General features: G+C 41.1%; 1 long non-coding RNA gene across 1 annotated transcript; it reads left to right on the forward strand.

Annotated features, from left to right (window-relative positions):
* Window positions 1-6,445: 6,445 nt before the first annotated feature.
* Window positions 6,446-11,249, forward strand: LOC118152127 (uncharacterized). The gene is made up of 2 exons (XR_004740482.3): window positions 6,446-6,886; window positions 7,192-11,249. It is a non-coding gene; the product is annotated as an uncharacterized LOC118152127 (long non-coding RNA).
* Window positions 11,250-12,465: the final 1,216 nt, after the last annotated feature.

The following is a 12,465-nucleotide window of genomic DNA, read 5'->3' on the forward strand; positions in this document are numbered from 1 at the left end:
TTATATTATTTAAAAAAATTGTCGATGATCCAGGTGATCTCTATGTAGCCCCTTTTCACTGATAAGTGATTGAGAACAAATTCAGTTTATCATATCTAAACATGTCTGTTCCAGAGAATTTTTTTCAAACATAACACAATCCATGCAAGGAATGATTTACCCACGATTCAACCCCAAGTAGCAAAGATATAACAGCACTCTAAATTGCCAATGTGTCTTTCAAAACAAGGTTACTAGAGTTTAAGTCATGATGTTTTTCAGAATTATTTTGGAAGGGTTTCTTTCTCTCTTTTTTTTAAACCTTTATTTATGCCCATAACTCCTTAATGCAGGAGTTTCTCATTGCTTTCCTATGTGTTAATTAATAACACAAACATGCAATATGGGTAAAAACAGGCACCAACACCTATTTAAGATTTATCAACTAACAGTAATGGTTAATCAAATATTTTTATCTCATTCAAGAACTAAGTATCAGAGCTTGTCAGTCTTGATTCATATAAGCATGACCAGGGAATTTTTAAAAAAGGATTTGGCCCCACTTCTTACCACCTAAATTAGAATATCTGCAAGTAAGGGTCACACATTTGCATGTTTCAAAGGCTCATGGTTGATTGTAAAGTACAGACAGGTTGGGAACCACTGAGTTAAGAACAAGAAATGGAAAATATGCTATTTCTAATTTTGATGTTTCATTTTTCTAATAAAAACAAATAAAAAACTAGTGAAATACTTTACTACAATGTACTGTAACAATATATTGCCTTTAAATGTTTAAATTAAAAACATTAGTTTTATAAAAGCCATACCACTTTACATATACTGATAGACATCAATGCATAGCAAACTTCTTTAAGGGTAGAGACTGTATCCTCTTCACTGTGACAAATAATACCTATTATGTCTGTTTTTCTTAATTAAATAATAATCAGTTATTCCCATCTGGGTCTATAGAGTACCACAGTAAACAATTTCAAAGATACAAAAAGAGAGTAATTTCTTCAAATTGCTTCTTTATTCAATACCACACACATTCATTTTTCCCTCTTTAATTTATAATTTCTCAATTCCAAAACCTTAAGTCTATAAGATTAAATGATTATGGCCTTCGTGTTCACTACAAATTTATTGTCATTAATAGTACCTTAGATTGCCATTTGTAGTGAATAATTCATATATTCATGTTATGCGGGATTATCTACCACTATAAACGAAATGCAGATGTTCTCAATTCTAAATTAAGAATGTAAAATAACCTGGCATCAGAAGGATCTATGGATTGGACATTGGAACAAATTAAAGAAAAGGTTGAAGACATGAAACTTTCAGCTTATTTATGAAAGATTGGTGGTAATTGAGAATATTCTGGAGTTCCTGAACTTTTCATGGGTGTGGGCTCTGTCTTATCCCTCCTTATAACTTTGACCAGTGCAAGCATAGCAGACACATAATAGGTAATTGCTAAAGTGTACCAAAGAGTTTAAATAGAAAACATAATTAATATAGGACTATGCATTTTCAGACATTTATAAACATATATTGTAAAAACTCCCAAATTTCATCATCGAATGTGTGTCATTGATTACTATTCGCTACATTACAAAAGAGTCCAAAATGTTCTTGGTTTATAACCAGTTCACTTTCTGAACTTGTGGTGTTTAAATTTGTTTCCCTTTTCCATAAAATACAAATGCTGTGGGAAAATAATACATAATTTCAGGCATCCATGTTAAAAATGCCAATTTGTAAAAATATGAACTATACTTAATTGTTTAGCAAACTTTCAGGCTTTCTGAATTACGATTTAAATTACATATTAATAAAGGTTTAAAATAACACTAAGAAGATATTTTTATTTTACATTCCTGCATCATTCTGACGTTTTCACATGTATAATGTAAATGTGATTGATTTATTAGTTTCGTAAACCCTATAATTATGCTAAAAATAACATTTTAACTGAATTTATATTTAAAAAATTCAACACATTTAACTCAGTTGACACTGACATAAATGATAAAAGGTAGAAAATAAAATCCTCAATATTATTTATAAGGTCAAGAACTCTTCAGATATTCTTAATTCATAACATCTATAAGATTGAAAAACATGGGTAAAAAGTAAAAAAGACAGACATTCTCTACTACTTTCTATATATCATGTAAACTGAGGGTTACATGGAACTGCTCTGATGTTGAACTGAGCTTTTCATTTTATCTAAAATCCTCTGAATGTTCTGGATTGTGTAAAAGAGTACTGTGTTTCAGCTGACTTGAGAAGGCTGTGTGTCTCACTCTGGCATTTCAGACTGCTTTATTTTTACATTCCTTGGTTGCAGAAGGCATTTGCTAGCAGTTCAGATATTTTTGTGATCTTCAAAATCAGAACCACAAAAATCTTTCCTTTAGTTATAAACTATACCCAAGTGTGGACCCTAAAATTGAGGAAGATAGGATTCTCACCTTAAGTAGTGACTTCAAGAAAACATCAAGTTGTCTAAGCTTCAAATTCATTTGGGATTAAAAAGTTTTCAATTACTCTAATTATACTTAAGATAATTTATTAATTTTGAAAGGAAGTATGAGCGAAGCCCTTAAAATAAAATGCAACCAACTAATTCTGAAACTTTCTGGAATTTCCAAGTCAGTAGGTTTAAATGAATTTGCGTCTTCCAAAATCCTGATTACAGTAAAAAATGAATATACATTAAGAATTATTCCTTATACTGTAGTCACAGAAAATAGTTGCTTGTATGTCAGTTTCCACAGAAATATTGTTAGATATCTACAAACAGCTTTTTAAAGCTAGTAGTATTTCAATGTTGACTTTAATTGGAAGGAAACTATGAGATGAATAACTCCTGCTAAGAAACCTGTATATAGGTGGGATTTCCCGTGATTCAGAGAGTGTGATGAACAATCTTACTCACAACATCGCTCCACCTCAACCATTCTAATTTAAAACAGAAGATAGTTTTAAAGAAAAAGGCTGACATATTAGTCAATGCTGACCAAAAGCAATGCAAAATTAGACTTGTAATAAAACTAGCAGTGTTTTCCTCTTTGAAAGCTTTGCAAATGACTGTATTAGAGAAATATTAGCTATTATTAAATTGCAGATTTGGCCATTTATTTTGATTTACAAAGCAAGGACTGTCTAGAAAATAGACCCTTAATTTAAAAAAAGCAAAAAGAAAACTTTAATCCACTATTTTTTATGTCATCACTAGTTTGACAATTGGATTTCAGCAAAGCATGATAAAATGTGTCAAAAAGATAGTAAATGGCAATACTGTCAAGATTTGAATGTCAAAAACGTTAACGTTGGGACATTAAAGACATCTTCTGGTAATATGTGTTTTACAGTTGACTTGTACAATCACGAACTAGTGATACGTACTTTGCAGTAACCAATTACTATATTATTTAAACCAATTTAAAATTGCTGTGTTTCTGGTAAATGTTATGAATCTTCACTTTTAACAATTATGTTTCTGAGAATTCCGGAATTTCCTGAACCACAATGTGTAGAAGGAGGTGCTCCTGATTGGTCTTCTTTTCTCAGCTTTGTGGTTGTTTATGAGGTTCTTTCCGAGCTATGCTATTTCTACTGGAGAGCCCAGAGTTCTCACTAAATGCAGCTGGGCAAGAGGGGAGGCTCAAGGTACTGCAGCTGTGAAACCTCTGCTCCGGCATGCGTTTTGGTTTACACGCGGCCAGGTTAAGGAAACACGTTGCAACGATATGTGCATTCACAAGAGTGTCGGGTGTAATTTATTTCTGGGTCTCTAACGATCTTTGCAGCGAGTAATTCCGTTTCGATGAGAAAGCCCCTGGATTTTACTTCTCTGGTTCCGGATGGCATGGAGCAGGCCCCTAATTACCTCGGAAACCCACCAAGGGCCAGTAAAGTAATAAACTGTGATCGCATCGCGTACACGTCGAGTCCCAGGGAGAGAGCCCGGCTCCCAGGAAGCCCCGGGAAGCGTGCGCTTCCAGGAGGGTGTGCGGCGCGCGGGGGTCTGCACGCGCGCACAGCTTGTTAACGGAAGGCGTGCCGGAGGCGTGGCGCGAGGTGTCCGGACGAGGCGCTCCGCGAGGCAGGCGGCGGTGGGCGGGCCACGGGGGAGCGCGGCCCGGGGAAGGTTGCGCGGCGCCGCCAGCGGCTCCCGGCTCCCGCTCTCCCGGCCGCCAAGAACGAGCCGCCGTGGGCGGGGCCTGCGGTGATTGGCGGGCGGGCGGGGAGGTCGGAAGTACTTTGTTTTTTATGCTAATGAGGGAGTGGGGCTTGTCCGTATTTACGTTGAGGCGGGAGCCGCCGCCCTTCATTCACCCACATGGTCCTTCGAGGTGCCGCCGTCGCCGCCTGACCTGCGCCTTCGCGCCACTTCGCGCCCTCGGGCGAGGCCGAGGGGGTGGGGACGACCCCCGCAGCGCCGCGGTGGCTTGCGCCCCTCCACCAAGCTCTTCTCCCGGGGCGGGCCGGCCGGCCGCACCCCCGGCCTGGGGCCTCCGGTCGTAGTAAAGCGCAGGCGGGCGGGGAGGCGGGAGCAGGAGTCCGCGGCGGGCCAGGCGAAGATGGTGGCGGCTACTTCTCCTGGTGAGTCTGCCCGCCCCTCCGGCGACGGAGGGAAACCTGTTGTGTGCGGCCCGGGTCTGGCGGGCGGGGCGGAGCGGCCCGGGGCGGACTGGCCCGGGGCAGCGTGGCGGCGGCGGCGTGGCCGGGGCGGGTCTCGGGCCGTTGGCCGCCCCGGCGTGTGGCAGCCGCGCCTGGCTGCCCCCTCGCTCGCACGCGGGCCGGCCGAGGGCAGGGCAGGGCCGGGGCGGGAGGGTGGGAGGGGGCGGCGTGCGCGTGGCGGCCGCGCCCGGGACCCGCGCGGACCCTGCCTGGGCCGCCCCGAAGGCGGGTGGGCGGGCGGCGCACACAATGGCCCCTCCGGGAGAGGACGTGCGAGGCCCGCGCCTTCTCCGGGGCCTGGGGCGCGCGCGGGGCGTGGGGTCCCCGGGTAGGAAAGTTTCTCCGGGGGGCGAGAGTTAAAGCGCCTCCAGAACAAAGCGGCGGCGGCGGCGGCGGCGGCACATGGGGCAGGCCGCGGGCCGGGAGGGGGCGCGCCCACGAGGTACCTGCGCGCCAGAGGGCGGCGTGGCGTGGGCGGGAGCCCGCGGTTCCCCAAACTTTGTACGAGCGAGGGTGGGCGGAGGGGCGCGGGAGCTCGGCGCGGCCTGGGCGCCACCCCCGCTCCGCGTGGGCTTTGTTAGCCCGCGTGGGCAGCCTCGGGGCGGGGCCCGCAACTTCCCCACCGTGGCCCTGGGAGGAGGCCGGAGTCGGCCTCGTCGGCGGCGTGGACCCGCCTGTACCCGGCCGCTCGCTGGGAGTGCGGCGCGGGAGGGCCGGCCCGGCTCGGCGGGAGCGGCGTCCCCGCCGCCATGTTCCTGCGGGGCGGGCTGCGCGGGGGTGAGGGCGGGGGACATGGCGGCGACTGCGCGCCTCCGCCGATTGTTCCCGGCTTAGGCCTCGGGCCGCGTGCGACGGGCACCGCGACCGCGGAGCCCCCGCCCCTCTGGGCCGGGCTCGGGGGGGCCTGGGGGACACAAAGGAGGGGCGGCGCGCCCGCGTCCCCGCCGCGTTCGGGCCTCGGCGCCGCCGGTCGCCGCGCGGCTGCCGCCGGGAAACGGATTGGGGGGGGGTTTGCCGCGTCCGGCGGGGCCGACTATGACCCGCCGCCCCCTGGTGGCTACGCGGAGAATCGCAGGGCCGCGCGCCCCCTTGTGCGACATGTGCTGCCGGCCCGGGCTCCATGAGCGTGGCGGGCACTTTGCAGTCAGTCTCGGGTGATCCTGCGTGGTCTTCGGTTCCTAAATTGCAGCAAAGGGAAAAGGAACCGGAGAAGGCAGGCTCGGTGTTGTAATATAACCAAAAGAGAAAATTAACGGCATGCCACCAGGGCCACAGCAGTTGGAGAAACAACTCTTTATCCCGGCATGCAGCCACGAGGTCTTGATTGGGGGAGGGGTGGTGAAGAATAGTCCCTGGGCTGCTTTTTTTTTCCCCCTTTTACTGGAGCTGTACAGTGGAGTCAGTGATTGCTGCTGATCATAATCAAGCATTTTAGGAGCTTATTTAAGGCATGTATCTGATAGCTAAGGATTTTTCAACTTTATTCTCTTCCGCAATTTTTAACTATACATTATTGGTCTTTTAAATCCTGCTAAGTGTTGCCCGACTCGGTTACCCTCAGTTTTGCAAATGGATGGAATTAATTGCTATTAGCAGTTTGGAAAATGGCAAATACAGATTTGGACGGTGGTAGTAATTTTGGGCAAATATATTTATCTTTTTTCCCTTATTTCCCCCTACTCCAGTCATTATACACGTGGACCTAACTGCACCAGTGGCTTTTCTGAGGATACTTGCTGTAAAGGAAGTTTTCTGGAGTGGGTAAGTGTATTCTGATTTTCTTGAACTTTTCTTAAAACAAACTTCTCTTGCTATTGTAGTAAAGTTGAGTATCATAGGATTGGATTCTTAAAGAGTAAAAGTAGGTATTTTTTACCTTAGACAATTTACCTTTTTTAGAAAACTAATTATGGATTTGCTAATTTTAAGTTAGTAGAATTACAGTGTAAATATTCCTGTATATCTTTGGAAAGTGGCTTATGCAGTTTACAAAATGTAATTTTAGGACCTCTTTTAAGTTGGGTATAAAGTAGATATAACCTGGGTTGATAGATTTAAACAGGATATTTAAGTTCTGCAGTTGACTGATAGACTTGAAATGTAGTCTGAACAGTAATTTTGTTAATCATTTCATCAAGTATTTGCTAAGTGGAAGCCAGAAGAAGAGGAAAACGTTTTGCCACGTGGATGTGAAGATTTCCTCTAAAAGGTATACATGGACTAAATTTCCCTGTATATATGTTCTTTATTTGCAGTCTTTTTTTTTTCCTTTCTATATCCATTTGGGAAAGGCCAGGCATTGGAAGAGCCACCACATCCAGTGCTAGTTGGATGGTTGGTTATGATTGCCTTCTGTAAAGAATTTTTAAGGCATAAAATGTGTCTAAGTGGACCTCATATCTTTGAGATAATTAAACTAATTTTCTCTTCCCCAGTGGGGATTATGCTGAATTTGTATCGTTTATAGTTGTTAGAGTTTGAGGTGTTAATTCTAATTATCTATTTCAAATTTAGCAGGAATAAAGAGAACATCACCTTGTAAAACTGAAGATTGTGACCAGTCAGAATAATGTCAAAGTGCTTACAGTGCAGGTAGTGATATGTGCATCTACTGCAGTGAAGGCACTTGTAGCATTATGGTGACAGCTGCCTCGGGAAGCCAACATGGGCTTTAAAGTGCAGGGCCTGCTGATGTTGAGTGCTTTTTGTTCTAAGGTGCATCTAGTGCAGATAGTGAAGTAGATTAGCATCTACTGCCCTAAGTGCTCCTTCTGGCATAAGAAGTTATGTATTCATCCACTAACTGAAGCCAAGCAAGTATATAGGTATTTTAATAGTTTTTTGTTTGCAGTCCTCTGTTAGTTTTGCATAGTTGCACTACAAGAAGAATGTAGTTGTGCAAATCTATGCAAAACTGATGGTGGCCTGCTATTTCCTTCAAATGAATGATTTTTACTAATTTTGTGTACTTTTATTGTGTCGATGTAGAATCTGCCTGGTGTATTTCTGATGTGACAGCTTCTGTAGCACTAAAGTGCTTATAGTGCAGGTAGTGTTTAGTTATCTACTGCATTATGAGCACTTAAAGTACTGCTAGCTGTAGAACTCCAGCTTCGACCTGTCGCCCAATCAAACTGTCCTGTTACTGAACACTGTTCTATGGTTAGTTTTGCAGGTTTGCATCCAGCTGTGTGATATTCTGCTGTGCAAATCCATGCAAAACTGACTGTGGTAGTGAAAAGTCTGTAGAAAAGTAAGGGAAAATCAAACCCCTTTCTACACAGGTTGGGATCGGTTGCAATGCTGTGTTTCTGTATGGTATTGCACTTGTCCCGGCCTGTTGAGTTTGGTGGGGATTGTGACCAGAAGATTGTGAAAATTAAATGTTGCTGAAGATTTCGACTTCCACTGTTAAATGTACAAGAGATATGAAGTAATAAAGAAAATTTGTAACTTTTTGTTTTAAATACATCTTGTTTTCATCCAAAAACATTTCACTTCTCGTGTTGTATGTCAGATTTGGCAGTGTAAATTCTGGCTATATTTTTTGTTAGATTTATTTGGCTGTTAAGTATTGTGATATGACTATGATAGGACTATTTTAAACATACAGTATACATAACGATCATCTGTAAAGTTAGAATATACCTTTTTGCTTTCTTTGGAGTTAATGTTATTTCAGGATATTTTACTTTCTAAAAGTTAATAAATTATGTTCCTCATATATTGCTCAAGTATTTAAATTTAGAGAGAATGCCATTGTGTTGAAAGCAGTGTATAAAGATGGATTTTTTTTAAGCATGGAATTTAGGGTGGGGGGTACAGTTTGTTTCTATTAAACAAGTACTAGTTTACCAATACATGAGTAACTGATGTGTAACTTAACTGCCTGTATTCTAGTTTTTCTTTCTGATCCTTAGTGATTTCTTAGCTGTAAATGACCAGGGTCCTCAGACTGCTCTCAGCATCTGCAACTTAAAAAAAAGAATGGGAGTTAAAAGAAAAAAACACATGAATGCTAAATAGAATAACAGATCTATGTATGTGTACACTCTTCCCAAATGCCAAGGGTGTAGTGGTGGAGTGAGATTCAGAGTCATTTATTTTTAAGTCTGTAGTTAACATTTATGTTCCCTACTCCTTGCATAAGCTAGACTTTGGCGACAGTGATGGTTGATTCCAGGCTTATTTGACTTAAGTCACTGAAGTGGAAACTAAGAAGCAGCAGTTACAGTGTTTTATTCACCATTTCTGCCTTCTCTCTTTTCATGTGTTTTGTCTCTAGCCTGTGTGTATATTGAGTAGAAAAATGTGGGATACCTGAATAATAGATTTTAAAACACAGGTGTTAAAATTGGACCCAAGCTGCAGTAGGGGCAAACTTGATGTTTGGAAACTTAAGTTTTGAGGAATGTCAATGTATTTTAAAGATGCTATCTTAGTAATAAGAAATAAACTTCCATAACACTAGGTTAGACAACCCAATAAATCTAGAAATCAGCTTTTAAAAATACTGTGTGAAGTCTAACAAAGGTTTTCACCTCTAATGTGTTCTTAAAGTTTAAGGAACTTAATCTTGGATTCCTGAATAGAAAGGTAAGAATTTTATCTTTCTGGAATTGATGAAAAGACAGATTTTCAGTATGTGAAGTGAACAGTGATTTATGATGGAAATCGAATTGTACATTAGCCAAGTTTCAAAACTTTTCAAATTGAAGGAGACCTAAAAATTGTGTCTTTCTGGTTTAGTGACAAACAGGGCTTTAAAACTGTTTAAAAAGTCCTGGCCAGTGGCACAGTGGGTCACGCCTATATTCCTAGCACTTTGGGGGAGACCAAGGCGGGCGGACTATCTGAATAGGTCAGGAGTTCAAGACCAGCCTGGCCAACATGGTGAGACCCCATTTCTCCTAAAAATACAAAAAAGTTAGCTGGGTGCAGTGGCGCACGCCTGTAATCCCAGCTGCTTGGGAGGCTGAGGCTGGAGAATTGCTTGAACCTGGGAGGCAGAGGTTGCAGTGAGCTGAAATTGCACCACTGCACTCCAGTCTGTGCAACAGAGTTAGACTTCATCTCAGAAAGAAAAAAAAAGTCCCATAATAGTAACATGGTCTTGTAGTTTGCAAAATGATGTGCTTTGGTTATAAATGAAAATACTTTGTTTTACATTTGTCAGACTATATAGTTTTATTTTAAAGCTTTTGGGGAAATACACTAGCATTTTAATGGGACAGTGTGATAGGAAGCCTGCCAGATGATTTCTTAAATGCTCTAAAATGAAAGTCAAATATTAATAACAAAGACTTAAATGGCTTTTTCTCCCTAGATACTGAAACTGTAGTATTCATTGTGTTCAGAACTTAATTGGGCTTGAACTGAGATTTAAATCTCTTTGTTTTGTTGTGTGATTGGTAGTGATCTGTGGCTGTATAGGGTTTATTTAATAGGAATTGCTTTTGATTTGTTTCTGGCTTTAGAACGTGAAGCAAGGTTTACATTCTTGGTTCTATTTAAGATTTTCTTAGGCATGATAACATGCCAACAAATCCATGCAAGTATTGTAATAAAGGTTCACATTAATTTAGCCATTTTGAAATTCAGATAAGTGAACAAGTTGGTAATGGCCTCATCTCTGACCTGAGGAAAAAACAGCTTTGACACCTTGTTCTTAAAATGCTTTAACCTTGAAGTAGCTTGATACATGAGAGGTCATGTTGCTTCAGGTTTAATAGATAGCCTTAACTATTTTGCGGGGAAAAAAGTGGGTCAATTTTTTTTCTTTGGTGTTGGCATGTACACCTTTTTCTAAAGCCTATATTTGGAAAGAAAGCACTTAACATTTTATAAATTCTTTTTAAAGCTGCTTGCAAAGTACTGGAGATTTACTGAAAACTTTTGAGATCTTCGTTTTACAGGCAAATCTGTCTAACTACTACAAGCCAGACTTGGGTTTTCTCCTGTTTAGTTTGAAGACACACTGACTCCTGACAAAATGCAACCTGCAACTGCCTGGAAAACAACTCAGTGTCACATTAAAGTTTATTATATATTAATGGTATACTGTTGAATTGACAGTCCCGCATAGTTTGTCTAGATTTAGAGAATTAAGAGCCTCTCAACTGAGCAGTAAAGGTAAGGAGAGCTCAGTATACAAAGAGCCAGTTCTTGGTGTCTGATGGAAGAAATAAGATCATCATAACCACTTAATCCTTCAGATTATTCTTTAGCTTAGTGGTTGTGAGTTACATTCTTACTGAAGTCCAAATTAATGTAGTTGTCTGCCTTGATAAATTCCATATATGGTATTCTTAGTTTTAAAGAATCATTAGGAAAATGCACATATTCCATGAATTTTAAGACCATTGAAAAGTTGTTGAAGAATGCTTAGTTTTCTGTATCCGGTAATGTAAACACGGACACAACTTTGAGATGTACCTAATTCTGTATTTATACTTTGGTCTGGCTGTTTGAGTTCGAGTGCATTTAATGTTAATAAATACTGCATTTTAAAGCTGTTAAGAAATTGTCTAGTGTGAGCTTATTGAAATAAAAACTTTAAGGTGGTTATAGCAGTTTTCCTGGTGTTTTGTTTTATTTTGTCACTACAGATGGTCTAAAAGTTGTTAATGGGGGAAATGGAGACAAGAACCAAAGTTGTTTGCATTATCTTATTTAACCTTCGTTACCTGTGAAATCTACATTTACATATGAGATTAGAAGTTTATTTTCAAGCAGAATAAAAAGATGGTAAATGGACTCTGAATTAAAATATGTCAATATTTTGAAAGGTTATGCTCTGCCTACTGTTTTATGGAATCTGACAGGTTCTCAGATCATAATTGAGTTTTCTTAAATCTTTTTAAGGCTGAAGCATTTTCATTTTGTTTATATTATGCACATGTAAATAAGGTGGGAGTTTTTTGGTTTTTGTGTGGGGTTTTTTTTGCCACTTGATAAGATGAAAGTTTAATAGGAGGCCATGGTGTATAAAAAGTCCTAAACACCTTGTAATAAATGTCAAATGTTTGTTGGCTCCAGGGTTGAATGTTTACTAGTGGATCTGTACTACGTCTGTTACATGAGAGTGCTATGTTCTGAGCACTCCTCAAAGTTCAGCCATTACTAAAAGTTAAAAAGAATTGTATTTTTAAATGAGGTATTATGTCGTACCTGCTTATGGCACATAAGAATTCTAGGCTCATGCAGTTTTAGCATAGTTGATACTCAGTATCAGTGAGGGAATAGATAGAAGGACCCTCAGTGCACACCGAATTCTTTGGATGCTAAGTCCCTTATAAAGTGGTGCAGTATTGGCATGTAGATCTATATGTCCTCACATATGCTTTAATCATACATTGTTTGTATAATCTGATAAAATAGCCCTACGCATTTTTCATGTAGATTTGAGTATAGTATTTAGTGTGTGGCAAAATCAGGTTTGGCTTTTGGGGACTTTGTAAAAAAGATTTTCCTGAGTATTTTCAATTGGTTGGATGCAGGACCCACAGATAAAAAGGGCTAAGTAAATGCCAACATAAATGCATTAGTCATTGATTTAATGAGTATTTAACATAGTATAAAGAACAAAGACCTGAGGCTGGTAGTAAGTGCCCCAAAATGAACTGTTAGTTGGCCCTTTAAGTTATTATTTCTCAGGTTGAATTTATATCCTTAATAACTGCATGACTACTTTTTTAAAGACCTAAATTTAAGCATATTTACATTTAGTAGAAGTGAGCATGTACTGATCACACATTTGTTTATAAAAGCATATGTACTGTGAAGTTT

Source organism: Callithrix jacchus, chromosome 1, assembly GCF_049354715.1.
Source record: "Callithrix jacchus isolate 240 chromosome 1, calJac240_pri, whole genome shotgun sequence".
Classification (NCBI taxonomy): domain Eukaryota; kingdom Metazoa; phylum Chordata; class Mammalia; order Primates; family Cebidae; genus Callithrix; species Callithrix jacchus.